The 15,917-nt window shown below is 38.9% G+C and overlaps 2 long non-coding RNA genes across 3 annotated transcripts in view; both read right to left on the bottom strand.

Annotated features, from left to right (window-relative positions):
* LOC148759167 (uncharacterized) overlaps positions 1–15,917 on the bottom strand; it is an 86,525-nt gene that overhangs the window by 21,544 nt on the left and 49,064 nt on the right. The window lies entirely within an intron of this gene.
* On the bottom strand, positions 1,123–8,620 carry LOC148759168 (uncharacterized). Its single transcript, XR_016022873.1, has 2 exons — positions 2,341–8,620; positions 1,123–1,490 (listed from the first exon to the last, which is right to left on the bottom strand). It is a non-coding gene; the product is annotated as an uncharacterized LOC148759168 (long non-coding RNA).

Raw genomic sequence — 15,917 nt, 5'->3', positions numbered from 1 at the left:
TGAGTGACTAGGAGAGAACCCACCTAGGAAAGACTGACGGGCTCTGAGAAATCCCGGGAACAGGACCTGGGAGGTTTCTCTCCCGTCTCAAACCCCTAAACCACAGCATTAACACAATCACTACATGTTCAATGACTTGTGTACAAATAATATAAGCAATTGTGGCTTGTGTGTGAACTTCTGATTGAATGCAACACAGTCATAAAAACAAGTTATTTACTGCATTGCTCTTGGTTAGAGAACATGCTGGCATATATAAACTCTGTCATTAGAAAAGATTATACTGGTTGATAGAGGAAACAAAGAAGCTTTTGGAATGCTTCTAATATTCTCTATTGTTCTGGGCACTGGTTACACAGATGTGTTCAGTTTTTTAAAATTAATAAAGATGTACACGTATGCACTTGAACTCTTCCGATGTATTTTGTCCTTCAATATTTGTATTAAAAATAAAAAACTGACGAACCACTGCTTCTTTTCAAGATGTGTATGGGGGTGCGGCTAGATAATTGTTTTCAATGGGAAAATAAATGTCTCTGTTGAACTCTTCCACTTACAGAGCTTGGGAGGAGGAAAATGCGGTTGGGGTGAAGAAAGACAGAAATTGCAAAGTCTGCCAGCTCTTCAATCTGCACAGGAGTGAGTCCCTGAGGAAATGCTTTTTCTTTAGCAAAGTGACAAATGTGTTTTGGAATATGCAGTGGTGGACCCCAACCTGTGGAAGGAGTGGAGAGCTAATTACTCTGCCCTGTAAATGTGAAAGGAATCAAATTTCAGGAAGAGCTAAAGGCGAAAGGATCTACAGAATCAGGGAATAAGAGGGGATACCTGAGGGAGAGGACTGATTAAGCTGTGTGATGGCAGATTGAAGCCTGGGAAAAAGACAGCCAGAAAAAAAATGGGATGCATTCTACAGATGCAGTGGTAGAATGACTTTTAAGAAAAGGGGTATCTAATATTTAATTTCAAGTTGTTTATGTGGCTGTAATGAAATCTCTCTCCATTGCTCCAAATCCCCAGTAACATCTGCTGCTCTAGCTCCCCGGCCCCCCGCCTGCTGTATCCTATTACAAACAAGCTAGGTGGAAGGGTAATGTAACTTACTAATCCAGAGAGAGAGTGTGGGTTGGTTTGGTTATTTTAATTGGGTTGTTGCAGAACAAGGAATTGAATTTTCTTTTAACAATGATACATGCCAGCAACTTAGTGATTTGGGGCCAATCTCTCCAATTATAAAATGGAAAAGTGTAAAAACTGACTTGAGGCCCTTATGAGAGAGCTAATTCTGACACGTAGATGATTATCTATTTTCATCTTCAAGTGTAAATGACCAGTGTCTCACTGGCGGCTGTGACGTGGGACAAAGAGTACTATAACTTGAAGTCAGAAGATCAGCTACATTTCTTGGAAAAGCTACTTAGTCTCTGTAAGCTTGTTTCCTCGTAGATAAAATGGAGGGAAATGATTCCCATGTAGAGATACACCGAGACCTAAATGGAAAAATGTATTTGAAGTAAGTCCTTTAGAAGATGACGTATAGTGAATAATAAATATTAACACCTTGCCTTCTTTCACTTATATAATATTGCATGTAGAAGTATTTTGTAAATTGCAAAGCCACAAAAAATTATTAGTAAAATTAGTGACAAGTAAAATTTGTTAATTATTTGAAAAGCACATCCTTCATAAGAGCAAATTTTCAGAAGTGGAAATAGTATTATTGTGCAGTAAATTAAACTAATGGTTTTGGTGCAGTGATTTTCAACGGAGGTTGATTTTGCCTCCCTCAACCCCTGGGACATTTGGCAAGGTCTGGAGATATTTTTGATTGTCACAAATAGGAGACTGCTACTGGCATGTAGTGAGTGGAGGCCAGAGATGCTGCTAAATATCCTACAATGCACAGGACAGTCTCCTACAATAAAGAACTATTCAGCTCATAACGTCAATAGCACTGTTGTAGAAAAACTCGTAAGGCGAGTTAGTCTGGTTAGTCTTGGTTTCCAACTTTGCTGATGCCTAGACACATATTAACATTCTTTAACTTTAAAGTATTCCTTAGTCTGTGAACTCTCATAAAAAAAAAGAAAAAGAAAAAGAAAATTTCCTTCTAAAGTGACCCCTATGATTACATGCTCAAGCCTATAAATCATGCACCTGTAATGTCAGTACAAAGCTTGTGTTCAGCTCCAGAAAAGTCTAGAAAACACTGTCACCTCACATTCTTCTCCACATCCCACTAAAACACATATATTTTATAAAATGTTACCATTTTTGAAACCTGCACAGTCTTGCTTATCGCAAGCAATACTTAGTAAACAAAATTCCATTGTACTCAACTCATTTCATGATTCAACAATGTGGATGGAGCTCTTTCTGGTAGAGAAGGTGATGGCTTCAGAGTAAGAGCCCCCCTTCATACCAATCTTAACTCTTCATTTTAGAGATCAGAATGAGAGAACTCAGAGCTAGAAAGAAAAATTTGTTCAGAAACATTTCTGTTATTGTGCCATAATTCCCAGCTACGAATCTAACAGAAGGTGCAGCTAGTAACCCGGAGTAACTGAGCTGTTGGTGTGGCTCTGTTCAGCTTCTTCATCTCCCATTGTCCATGCCACAACTGCTGCCATCCTACCACTGGCTCTGTGATAGGGCTTGGATGTCCAACAGTAAGTTCAGAGCTGGGCCAGGGGAAAAGAGGACGGGAAAGTGGGACGGAACAAGCAACACAGAGTAGTTCTAGAGTGCAGTAATAATGATCCTACAATTTACTCCAGGTTTTCACAACACATTATTCATTTGATCTTTTTAACAACCCAATGATGTAGGCAAGATAAGTCATTTTATCCATAGCTTGTGTGTGTCTTATAGGCCATTGAGTGGGTACTGACTCTTGGCCACCCCATAAAGGAGTGATAGCCACAATGTCCCATGCTCAACAGCCCTGCTCAGCTCCTGTAGACTCATGCCTATGGCTTCTTTTATGGAGTCAGTCCATCTCACATTTGGCCTTCCTCTTTTCCTGCTGCCTTTTATTTTTTCCCAGCATTATTGTCTTTTCCAAAGAACCCTGCCTTCTCATGATGTGCCCGAAGTACGACAGCGTCCGTTTCGTCACTTTGGCCTCCAGCAATGCTTCCCTAGTTTACAGATGAAAACAACAACAATACCAGACCTATAAAGTTTGAGTGCCTTGCTCTAAATCAGGCTGCTGTTCAGTGTCTAGGATTCAGATTTCCCATCTCTTACTTTAGAGTTCTGCACACTACAGCATACAAAAATATAAAGCTTACCTTATGATCCTTTCCTTCGAGTTCTCTTGATTTGCTTTGCTTATCTCAGTTGCAGGAGTGCAAAGGAGAACTGGAGAGACCGACCTGGCATAGTGGGGTCTACAAATTGCAGAAAAGGGACAGAAATCCTTCCCCAGAATAAAGGGATCTTAACTCACTGGTATTCTCCAAACCAAAAAGGACTAGCTCTACAAAAATCTTTGGGAAAATCATTCATTTCCCCAAATGTCATTTTCATACCATAATCAATCATGCTGGAAGGATTTTTTTTAATTAGCCTTTAAATAAAATAATGAATAATTTAGTTCTTGCCTAATTTTACCCTGTTACTCTAATTTAAACCATGTTACTGTGATTTAATGTGCCTTTCTTCAAGATAATTATTTTAAACATTTGAAGACAGCTTGTTCTAAATTAGCAATGTCACGACCTGAATGCATATATTGATTCCCTTCATTAACTCTCTTAGCTATTCATTCTCCCTTGAAAGGATCTTTCAGTTCCTTAACTTCCTCTTACTTGAATACTCAGTGTAATTGTTTTCATACAGAGCATACAGGTCTTTTTTGCTTTCTGGGAATGTGGAGCCACACTTGTTCCAGTTATAGGAAATTGTATTAATGAAGGTTTTGTGTGGGTATGTATGACTGTAATTTCAGTTTTATTTCTGTTTGTTTTCAGAGGAGTCAAAAATTTCATAACGAACTCATAGTACTATTTAAAGTCAGGAATGTTTAAATATAGAGCTACAAAATTATAGGTTATCTTTATAACTATGAAAAACAAAACCAGAAACGCAGTATTCCTGCAGCAGTGTAGAGTACCGAACTTAATATGTATCGTCTAACTTCTACAAATACAACTCAAAGTTACACTGTTATTCCTTTCTTCTACTGCATTTTGCAGATTCATACCTTCAAAGACATAGCAAAACTCTGAGTGAATAGGTGATTCATTTACTTCCTCCATAGTGAGACAGACTTTAGCTGGAAAAAAACAAAAAACAGAACTATTCTGTTCTGGTCTCATCTATTTCTAGGAGAAAAATGGGGGACAGTTCTTTTAGGAATCACTATGAACTTACAAAACTTCCGCACGGATCAAGAAGGGCGAGAATGTCATGGGATGAAAATGACGTCCTTCAGCTCACCAGCGCGCCAGCGTTTCAATCCTGGTCTACCTCTGAACTACACAATAATGACTTCTCTTTTTGTAACTGAATGCTTTTTTTCTCATCTTCAACCCACTTTTTAAAGACATAAATTTTTTAAAATTTTAAGCTAAAATTTTAGTGTTGCTTACAAATGACTGCTTCAGTGAAAAATAAGTTTATTAGGACCACATAAATCAAACCAAGAATCAGCCTCTCTCTCTCTCTCTCTCTCCCTCTCTCTCCCTCTCTCTCTCTCTCTCTCTCTTTCACTCTCACTCTCTCTCACACACACAGACACACACACAGGGGTGGGGGGAGAGGAAAGAGAGAGAGAGAGAGAGAGAGAGAGAGAGAGAGAGAGAGAGAGAGAGAGAGAGAGAGAGATTACTCACATATAACATGTACGTGTAAAGTTTAACAAATAGCTTTTTCAAAAACCATGCCAGTGCACTGATCATGTAGGTCACAAGACAGAAAATTTCTAGCATAGTAGCAACCTATCTGTGCAGTCCTTCCTACTCCCAACCTCCCAACCCATGCCTCTCCGTTAGTGGTCACCCTTTATCCCAACTTCTATGCTAATAATTTCCTGCTTTCCTTTGTATTTTACCATATTATATGCATCCACAAATAATATGTTTAGTTTTGCCTGTTTTAAATTTTTAAGTGGAATAATATATTTAGTTTTGCTTTTTTTCTTTATTTATAAGATGCATCCACATTGTCTGCAGTTGTAATTCATCCAATTTTGTTGCTGTGTAAGATTCTACTTTATAAAAATGCCACAGTTTTACATTGTATATATACACAATGGAATACTATTCTGCCATAAGAGAAGATGAAATAGTGCCAGTTGTGACAACACAGATGGATCTTGAGATTGTTATGCTAAGTGAAGTAAGTCAGACAGAAAGACAAGAACCATATGACTTTAATCATATGTGTGATATAAAACTGAAAGCAACAAAGGAACAAGACAAACAAATAAAGAAACAAAAACTCATAGACAATAGTTTAGTGGTTACCAGAGGGTAAGGGGGCACGGGGATGGTAGAAGAGGATAAAGGAGGTCAAATATATGGTGATGGAAGGGGAACTGACTCAGGATGGTGAACACATAATGCAATGTATAGGTGATGTATTAAACCTATGTAGTTTTGTTGACCATTGTCACCCCAATAAATTTTAATTTAAAAAAATGCCACAGTTTATCCTTTCTGCCAATGATGACCATTTGGGTTGTTTTCCATTTTTGGTAATTGTATCAACAACACTGCTGTGAACATTCTTGTACATGTATCTAAGAAATAGTTAGGAGTGAATTTTCTGAATCAGAAAGTAGGTATATATTGAGCATTAACATATAGTGTTAAATCATCCCCCAGCAGTCATTGTACAAATTTAAACACTCATTCATTTTACAGCTGAGTTTTTGTAGTTCCACATTCTTGCCAGCTCTTGGTATTGTGATGCGAGGGGCCTGAGAGAAGAATCAGAATGTACTTTTCTAGGAGTAAATATTATTTACCTTCCTCTCCATTGTTCTTTTGCACATAATGCCTGATTTTTTTTAACTGTGCGTTAACACAGTGTCTGATTTAATATTAAGAATTCAAAGAAGCAAACTGCGAGCTATGGCTGAAAATAAAAGCAATAAGAGTCAATAAAAGCAAACCCAGCAATGGTCCAGATGTTGGGCTTATCAGGCAAGGACTTTAAAATAATGAATAGGTTAAAGGATGTAGTGGGCAAAAATATGGATACTGCATAAACAGATGAGCAATATTCACAGGGAGCTGAAAATTACAAAAAAGAAACAAATAGAAAGGTTAGAAATAAACTCATAACAGATGCGAGAATCATTTAATGGACTTTTCAGACTGGACATAGCAGAGAAAAAAATCAGTGAACTTGTAGACCAGTCAATTAAAATGATCCAAATTAAACTAAAGGGGAGGGGTAAGAGCAGGTTAAAGATAGAGAATATGAGTTCTTTGGTTCAATAACAATAATGGCCTAACATTGTATATGTAATTAGAATCCCAGAAGGAGAGCAAACAAAGTGGAGCATAAGAAAAATTTGAAGAAATAATGGTTGACAAATTTCAATTGATTAATGATATCAACTCACAGACTCAAGAATCTGAGTGGACCTCAAGCAGGATAAACAGAAAGAAAACTGCTCCAAGACACATCAGAGTCAAACCACTAAAAACCAAAGACAAAGAGCAGATGTTAAGAATATCCAGAGAGGGGAAAAATTACTTTCAGGAAAATAATGATAAGAATGATGGCTGAATTTTCCCAGAAACAACAAAGTCAAGAAAACACTAGAATCATATCTTCAAAGTTTTGAAAGGGGAAAAACAACTACCAAGCTAAAATTCTACATCCAGTGAAAATATCCTTCAAAAATGAAGGCAAGATAAAGACATTTTCAAACAGAGTACGGCTGAGAGAATTCATTGCCAACAGACTGTCACTGCAGGAAATGCTAACAAAAGATTTTTTAAACCGAAGGAAATGATACCAAGTAGAAGCAAGGATCTGCAGGTGAAATGCAGAGCACCAAAAAGTGTCAATATGTGGCTTTAGACCAACTCAGCATGAAAGATTGGCTTTGATACCCAACTCATAGTCACCGATACTTTGCCCTAAGGGAAGTGGTATTGGTAGTGGGGACTTTTCCTGCTAGAGTGTGGGCTCTCCAGCTGTGATAAAGAGTTGGCCACCATTGCTAGCTCCCATGTGATGTTTGTGTAAACGTAACTCCTACAGGCACTGTTCTTAGGGGCTTTTTCTTTTTCTTTCCTCTGGATTATGTAGTTCTTTAGTAAAAATCATTTTATATTGAAACATGTCATTACCTGCCAACAGTGTAGCAGGAGCTTTAGAATCTGAATAGATGTGGGGGGAAAAGAGCAGTGTGATGGGGCTGACTGTGCATAAGCGGAGAGGTGGTGTACGTTACTCTGACTAGCTTACAACGAGCTCATATGCAGAAGGAAGATGGCTGACTGCCTCTTTGGTGTTTTAGTCCAAGAGAGCTCCTCAATATCTGGGCAGGCAGTTGAGGTGAATCAAACCTTTTCCTGTCTTTATTCCTGTTATACCTGCTGCTTTAGTTCAGAAGTCACAGTATCTGTCTGTGTGTGTGTGTGTGTGTGTGTGTGTGTGTGTGTGTATCTCCAAAATGTGTCCTTCAGCCCACCCCTAGTGATAGAATGGTGGAATTATCTTTGAATTTTGCAAACTGTCTTTTTTTCCCTCCTTTATTGTTTCCAGTTCTTGTCCTTTTGTGTATCTTCTCAGGTATTTTAATGGGAAAATTAGAGAAGTCATATCAGGTAAGTCTAGTCTGTTTCCTTTACAACTTCTTCTTATTTAAATTCTCATATATATAAGAAAGTTGAAAGAATTCTACATGGAATGCCCATATACCCCCCCACCCCGATCTAGATTCTACCTGAAGTATTGCTTTTGCTTATTAATGATAAATTTTAGTTTTTGGACACACATTACAATAGATTGTAGTTTAATTTAAGAAGATTGTTATTATGCACATTCTCAGGACCTATGAGCATTTTACATTGGCTTTAAAATATTAATAATAAAAAATAATTAACCAGAGAAATAAAAACTGGAGTGTATATAATTGGGTGATAAATGATGTCTGCATTACGTTAATAAATGGAGAATTGAAGCAGTCATTTTAACTACTGATAATTTAAAATTTTTTCTGTGAGAGTTAGTTGAATAAAGTTTTATAACTATCTACCTCATTCCATAGATACAATTGGTTGATTTAAGGGAAAGGAGAAATAAGAGACCTTGGGCCCATCGTGTCCCAAGTAAAAATTTACCTAAAATATAAATCAGTCTTACAATTCAAGAGATCTCCTCTTATAGATAATTTTTAAAGGATATTATATAGTCATATAATCTCATGCCAGATGATGAGGGCAAAAATGAGAAAATTCCTCTTGGCTTTGCGATTCATTACCTTCCAGTATTTTTATGATTTGGGAAAAGATAACAGCAGCGCAGCAAGTGGACGACTTCTTAAGAAGCCAACAGGATGACCTCAAAGTCCTTTAAAAAAAGTGCTTAAACTCCAATCTTCTTTAAAAGGGTGTTTATTTTACCAAAAACCTTGGTTGTAATATTCCTCCACTTTACATCCCCCCCCCACCACCGCCCTGTAATACAGCATTTTAAACATGCCAGCCAAGGGACCATAAAGCAGTCTGACTCTTATATAACAATTCCCTGCCTATTATTACTATTTTTTTAAATTGCATTTCCTTAGCGCACATTACAAAGAAGTTTTCCTACAGATCAAAATCTAAAGCTTGTGCTTCACCAATGTTCATTTCAATTTGAATCATCACCCACCTGGGCCCCACTCAGGCTGGCACTCAAAAGGGGAAAATCCTGCCTAAGTGCATTACAGCCTCTGGATCTGTCCCCTGCTCAGGTGCACAGACCAGATGAACTGGGAGAGGTGACAAGGTAAATTTGACTGGAGATGAATTCTGAGAAGCAGGAAGGTATAAGGTAGCCCAAGCATTTGGCAAGGAGTAAGTAATTACTTTTCACGGGAACAGTTTGAGAAAGAACAAGGTTGCTCGTGATCCTGAATTGGTGACAGAGCTTGCTAAAGCTTTTTTAACTAGAAATGCTTTCAAGCCAAGAATTTTCCTTCTGGAGAAGCTTAAGACCTGAAAACCAGCCATCTTTTGCTATTATGAAACTTCACAATATATAAAATTTTAAAACGAAGACTCATGTTTAAGAATTTACTTAAAAATAAAAAGAAACTAGAATCGATCTGCTCTTTGCTTCTAGAGACCCCTTTCAACTCTTTCACATACTAAAGGTAGAATCCTTTTTCAAATTAACTTTCAGGAAAAGGAAGCATGGTTTTATTAGACAATTATTATTCTTTCCTTTTACCCATTGACCAGATTTTGCCAGGTGAGGAAAAGTGTTAGTTGGCTGAATCTTTCTAACTTTAAATACCTTTAGCTCTCTTAAGCCCCCAGGATATTGCTTTTTATGGACAGACATTAATTACTGCTACCAAAGGGCCAAACAACGTGGTGGGTCTCCTGCAAAATTGGTGAGGAGGAGGTGTTGCATGCCTTATCTGAGCTTAGTCAAAAGCCCAGAAGTCTGGGAGACAATGTTGGCTGCTCTTGGAGGTTGTATTGATGTGACTGGAGAACCATGATAGTGTTTCCAGCTGCTCCATTTAGTGGCTGGATAGATTGGGATAAGTTACTTAATCGCTAAGGCCCATTTCCTCATCTGTAAAATGGGGCTAATAGCAATGCCTACATCATAGCACTATTTTGAGGATTAAATGATACAGCGAGAGCACAAAGTAAATGTTAAACATACGTTAGCCATTACTATCAGATGTCAGTGTGTGTGACTCATGTAATTGCACTAAGATCAATTTTTATTTGTGTCAGTGGGATTTCATTGTCAGCTTTACTCAAAAATATCATGTTTTTAAACGTCTTTCATGATTATGAAAAGATCATAAAAAAGAAATCGTGAACTGATAGCCAAGGCAGAGGGAGAATAGGGGTCCCCTGAAATTGTTGATCCCAATGTCCTTCCCAGTTCTTATCACCATTGAAAGATACTTTTTCCTTGGATAAAGAGAAAGCACTCTTAGAAGCCTCTCTGGAACAAAATGTGTGTGTGTGTGTGTGTGTGTGTATGTGTATTTAAGTTCCTCAATAACTACATTAAACTCTGCTTTGGGAATACATGTCATACAGAGAGAAATTAGTAGAAGGAAACATTTGGACTTAAAAAACGTCATAGGGACTTCATTAATGCGTGGCTATTTATCCCATTTATATTTATAAGAGACCCCCTGAAATCACCCCAAAAGGTGACCCAAATAGGCTCAATGTGAAGATGCTTTTAATATGCCTCTAGTTTAGTTTCAAATAAATTCACAATAAGTGAAATTACAAAATTCAGTTTCTGTCTCCAGAGGATGGTTTTATTGCTTTTAAATCAATTTTGTTAAGTACATTTTCAAAGTAGAGGCTAGCATACCTAGTGATATTAAATAAAATTATTGGAAATTAAAAAAACGAGTTTCATTGAAAGATATGCAGATTCTTGGAAATTTTAGTTTTTTCTTTCATAATTTCTTTTTTCTAAAAGAGAAATGTAGAGTGACATCTGAAACGTGGTGGTGTATAGGATCTCCTTGATCTCTCCCCTTGAAGATACAATAAGTTGAACAGCTATAATTCAACAGAGGATTCGCTGTACAACACATAAACATGCCTGAGAGATCACGCATCAAAACATCTGAAGGGTGAATAGGGGAAAGGAAGAGAGGAGGGCAGGAAGAAGAGCAGAAACAGGGGCTACAGTCTCAGCTGGGAGCTCACTGTGGGTCTTGGGAGAGGGAAGGATTCAGGCTGCAGGTGCACTTTCTGGGCCCTGAGCAGTCCTGCCTGAGTGACCAGCATATCATACAACTGAACCCAGCAAGTGGGGCAGAGACCAAATACAGAAGTGCGATAGCTGTGTTCTAGTAGCCAGGCAGAAAAGAAAGCTGTGGAGCCTGGATGCTCCCCCCCACCCTCCCCAAGCTATCAGCAGGCCCCAGAAGAAACTGAAACAGTAACTGTTGGGTCACAAAGCAGAATATCTACAGCCCTGAGAACTGGAGATAGAGTTGCTGAGTGGCAGATGCACACTGAGGCTAATCCCAGTGACAGGGGTGGAGATACCAAAGCGAGGCAGCTGAGGTCTGGCACTCACCATTACTGGGAGAAGAACAAAGCCACAAACATACCACCAGCCTCTCCTAGCCCACCCCGCCCCCACAATGGCTGCTGACCCCAGCAAGGACACCTGGAACAGACACCTCAGGCAGTACAACATTGCATCTGGCTGCAGGGGCAGCACTGGGATTTCAGGGACTCAGAACCCCATCACCCACCGCATCCTCCCACAGGGGTGGTGCCCTGAGATTGAGGTGACCTAATCACACAGGAGATGCCCACCTCCCCAGGAAATACAAGGTATTTTCCACCACCCAGCAGAGATCCAAGAAGCTGGAGCAGTGCAAAAGGAAATAAAACACTGTGCACCAGTGCCAACTACTAGAAAACAAAAGAAAGATCTCTTATCAACCTGCTACAGAGTTCACTACCATAAATGCCAAGGCAGAAAAATAATCAATTAAATACCGTAAACAACCAAGGTATAAGGCAGCTCAGAAAGAAAATGAAAAATTTCCAGAAAATAAACTTAAAGACGTGGAAATATGTGACTTAAATGACAGAGAATTCGTTTCTATGTATCTTTTGATCTCTCCTCTAATTTCTTCTTTGACCCAGTCATTCTTTAAAAGTATGTTGTTTAATCTCCATGTATTTGTGTTTTTTCCTGCTTTCTTTTTGCAGTTGATATCCAATTTCAAAGCCTTGTGATCAGAGAACATGCTTGGTATGATTTCAATCTTCTTAAATTTGCTGAGGTTGATTTTATGTCCCAATATATGGTCTATCCTTGAGAATGTTCCGTGTACACTAGAAAAGAATGTATAGTCCGATGTTTTAGGATGAAGTACTCTATAAATTTCAATTATGTCCATTTCATCTAATGTGTCATTTAGGGCTGCTATTTTGTTATTTATTTTCTGTTTGGATGATCTCTCCATAGCTGTCAATGATGTATTTAAGTCCCCTAGTATAATTGTTTTTTGGTCAATTTCTCCCTTTAGTTCTGTTAGTAGTTGCTTGGTAAATTTCGGTGCTCCCTGATTGGGGGCATAAATAGTGATGACTGTTATGTCTTCTTGTTGTACAGTCCCCTTCACCATTATGAAATGTCCATCTTTGTCTCTTGTTATCTTTTTCACCTCGAAGTCTGTTTCATCTGATATCATTATGGCTACACATGATTTTCTCTGGGTACCATTCGCTTGGAGTGTCAATTTCCACCCTTTCACTTTCAGTCTGTGCTTGTCCTTGTAGCTGAGATGTGTCTCTTGGAAACAGCATAAGGTTGGTTTTCATTTTTGATCCAATCTGCTACTCTGTGCCTTTTTAGTGGTGAGTTCAGTCCATTTACATTTAGGGTGATTATTGATATGTGAGGGTTTCCTGTCATTCTATCTTTAGTTTTCTGGTAAGGCTATGTCTCCATTGTTTCTTTGTCTTTTTGTTGTTGTCTATTATTTCTGTGTCGTGGTATTCTATGATGTTTCCCTCTGTTTCTTCTTTTATTACAGTACATATTTCAGTTCTGGATTTTTTTCAGTGGTTACCCTTAAGTTTATGTAAAAGAAAGTTTGATATTTAGAGTATTCCACTTTCTTCAGCATGCCTACTTTCTCCATTCCCATATTCCGGTTCAGGCCTTTACTCTCCCCTTTTTTATGTTTTGGTTGCCACAAATTGTCCCTGTTGATGGTGGTCGAATAGCCTCCTTTAGTATTTCTTGTAGTGCAGGTCGTGTATTAGAAAATTCCTTCAGCTTCTGTATGTCTGGAAAGGTCTTCATTCCTCCTTCATATCTAAAGGATATCTTTGCTGGATATATTATTCTTGGCTCATGATTTCTCTCTTTCAATAGTTTGAATATTTGGTTCCACTCCCTCCTGGCTTGTAGAGTTTCTACTGAAAAATCTGATGATAATCAAATGGACTTTCCTTTGTAAGTTACCGTCTTCTTTTCCCTGGCTGCCTTGAGGATTCTTTCTTTGTCATTGATTTTAGACAGCTTCAATACAATGTGCCTTGGTGAAGGCCTGTTGGGATTGAGGTAACTAGGTGTTCTATTTGCTTCTTGGATTCGAGGGTCCAGTTCTGTCCACAAGTTTGGGAAGTTCTCATCAACAATTTGTTTAATATAATCTCTGTTCCCTTCTCTCTTTCTTCTCCTTCTGGTATGACCATTATTCTTATATTGCTCTTTCTGATGGAGTCAGAAAGTTCTTGTAGAGTTCTTTCATTTCTTTTAAGTCTCGTCTCTTTCTTCTTCCATCTGTGTAATTTCCAGGTTTCTATCTTCGATGTCACTGATTCTTTCCTCCATCTGGTCAACTCTACTACCTAAGCTGGTTATTTCGTTTTTAATTTCTTCTATTGAGTTCTTAATCTCCAGAAATTCTATTTGGTTCTTTTTTAAAATTTCAATCTCTTTCGTAAAATGCTCATGCTGTTCTTTGTGTTTCTGAGTTCATTTAACTGCCTGTCTGTGTTTTCTTGCATCTTGTTGAGTTTTTTCAGAACTGCAATCTTGAATTCTCTATCATTTAAGTCACATATTTCTGTATCTTTAAGTGCCTTTTCTGGAGACTTTTCACTTTCCTTCTGAGCTATCTTGTTGCCTTGGTTATTCACGGCAATTACTGATTTACAATTTTTCTTCCTAGACATCTACAGGAGTGGCTTCTGCAATGGGTTGATAGAAAGAGCTCTTTCTTTTGTTTTCTAGTACTTGTTGGTAGAATGTTTTATTTTTTCTCCGACTGCAGGCTTTTTTTTCTCTCTCACACGGTAGTGCTATGTTTTCTCTGCACTATTCCATCTTCTCACACAATGGGGGGATTTCCTGGGAGACGGGCTTCTCCTCTGTTAATAGTTCACCTAGGTCACAGGGCGCAGTGTCCCGGTGGGTATGCGGAGAGCTTTTGAAGTTCCAAATCTCTTCCTGCACCAGATTCAGAGCCCATATGTTTCAGCAGTTCTGTTTACTCCTGCAGGGACCTGCCCAGATAGGTGGGGCCAGGGGCGGGGTGAGTTGTGAGAGGTGGCCCAGAGCAATGGTGGTGACCACCACCACAGCCAGTCCTGCTTCCACAGCTCCCTCCCCTTTGCCGGAACTAGTTGGGCTGCGAATTTGTGTCTGTGGTCCATAGTTCTCAGAACAGCAAATATTCTATTCTTTTGATCTGACACTGCTACTGTTCTGCCTCCAGCACGGGGCAGGTGGGGGCAGGGCGAGCTCTGGGAGGGTAGGGAGGGGGCGGCTAGTCTCAGTGTCTAAGGCTTCCATTCTCTGCTTGGCAATGAGGACTTAAACTACCATTTTCAGCCTTCTTCCCTCAGTCTCTCCTCCGAGGTGTCTGCCGTGAGCGTTGGGTTCTGCCGTGTTATATGCTGCCCCCTCAGCCCTGTGGGCCACAAGCGGAGCCCTAGCAGTCCGAGTTCTTCCCTCTCCCGCAGCTGTGGTAGTTCTGGGAAGCAGCGAGCTTGGAGCACTGAGCTAGGTCTGAGTCCTGCACCTGCGCAGCTCTGTCTCCGTACTTCTCCCTTCCCTCCTCCCCCCTGCTCACGTGATTCGCCCACCTGTAGGTGAATTCAGTAGTGGGCCTCTTCATCTTACCTGTCTGCTGTACAGGGAGTGCTTTGTGGAGTTATCATTGTTAGATTAGTTGTAAATTCCAGGGAGCTTTACAGAGGCTTACCTTACGCCGCCATTTTGATCAACCTTTAAATGACAGAGAATTCAAGACTGCAGTTCTCAAACAAATTCAATGAGATGCAAGAAAACTCAGATAGGGAGTTTAATGAACTCAGAAATAAAATCAATGAATAAAATGAACACCTTACCAAAAAGACTGAAAGTTTTAGAAATAACCAAATAGAATTTCTGGAGCTGAAGAACTTGATAAAAGAGATGAAGAATGAAATAGCAAGCTTGGGAAACAGAGCTGGCCAGATGGAGGAAAGAATTAGTGATATCAAAGATAGAAATCTGGAAATGATGCAGATGAAAGGAAAGAGAGACTTGAGAGTAGAAACAAGTAAAATAACTTAACAAGAACTATCTGATTCCATCAGAAAGAGCAATATAAAAATAATGGGTATACCAGAAGAGTGGGAAAAAGGATCAGAGAGCCTATTCAAACAAATAGTCAATGAGAACTTCACCGACCTATGGAAAGAACTGGATCCTCGAATCCAATAAGCAAACAGATACCTAATTATCTCAATCCAAAAGCTCCTCCTCCAAGGCATATTATAGTAAAACTGTCAAGAATTAATGACAAAGAAAGAATTCTCAAGGCAGCCAGGGAAAAGAAGGTGGTAATCTACAAAGGAAAGCCTATTAGGTTATCATCAATGTTTTCAGCATAAACTCTACAAGCTAGGAGGAAGTGCAATCAAATATTCAAAGTATTGAAAGAGAGAAACCACCAGCCAAGAATAATATATCTGGCAGTTATCCTTTAGATATGAAGGAGTAATAAAGACCTTTCCAGACATAGAGAAGCTTGTGAAATTTTCTACCACAAGGCCTGCTTTACAGGAAATACTGAAGGGGTTTATTCTATCTTGAAAAAAACAACAAAAAAAAAGACAAAAGGAAATGGCCCTATTCAGATTAGGGCACTATGCACTTAAATATAATATAAAGGTTACAGGAGTAAAAACATAAAAAACAAAAATGAAAAGGACCATTTCTACTGCAACTTGGAA

This window comes from Rhinolophus sinicus, chromosome 1 (genome assembly GCF_057876585.1).
Source record: "Rhinolophus sinicus isolate RSI-liver-muscle chromosome 1, RSI-T2T, whole genome shotgun sequence".
NCBI lineage: Eukaryota > Metazoa > Chordata > Mammalia > Chiroptera > Rhinolophidae > Rhinolophus > Rhinolophus sinicus.
The sequence above is the reverse complement of the archived record's forward strand: the minus strand, read 5'-3'. Positions and strand labels throughout refer to the sequence as shown.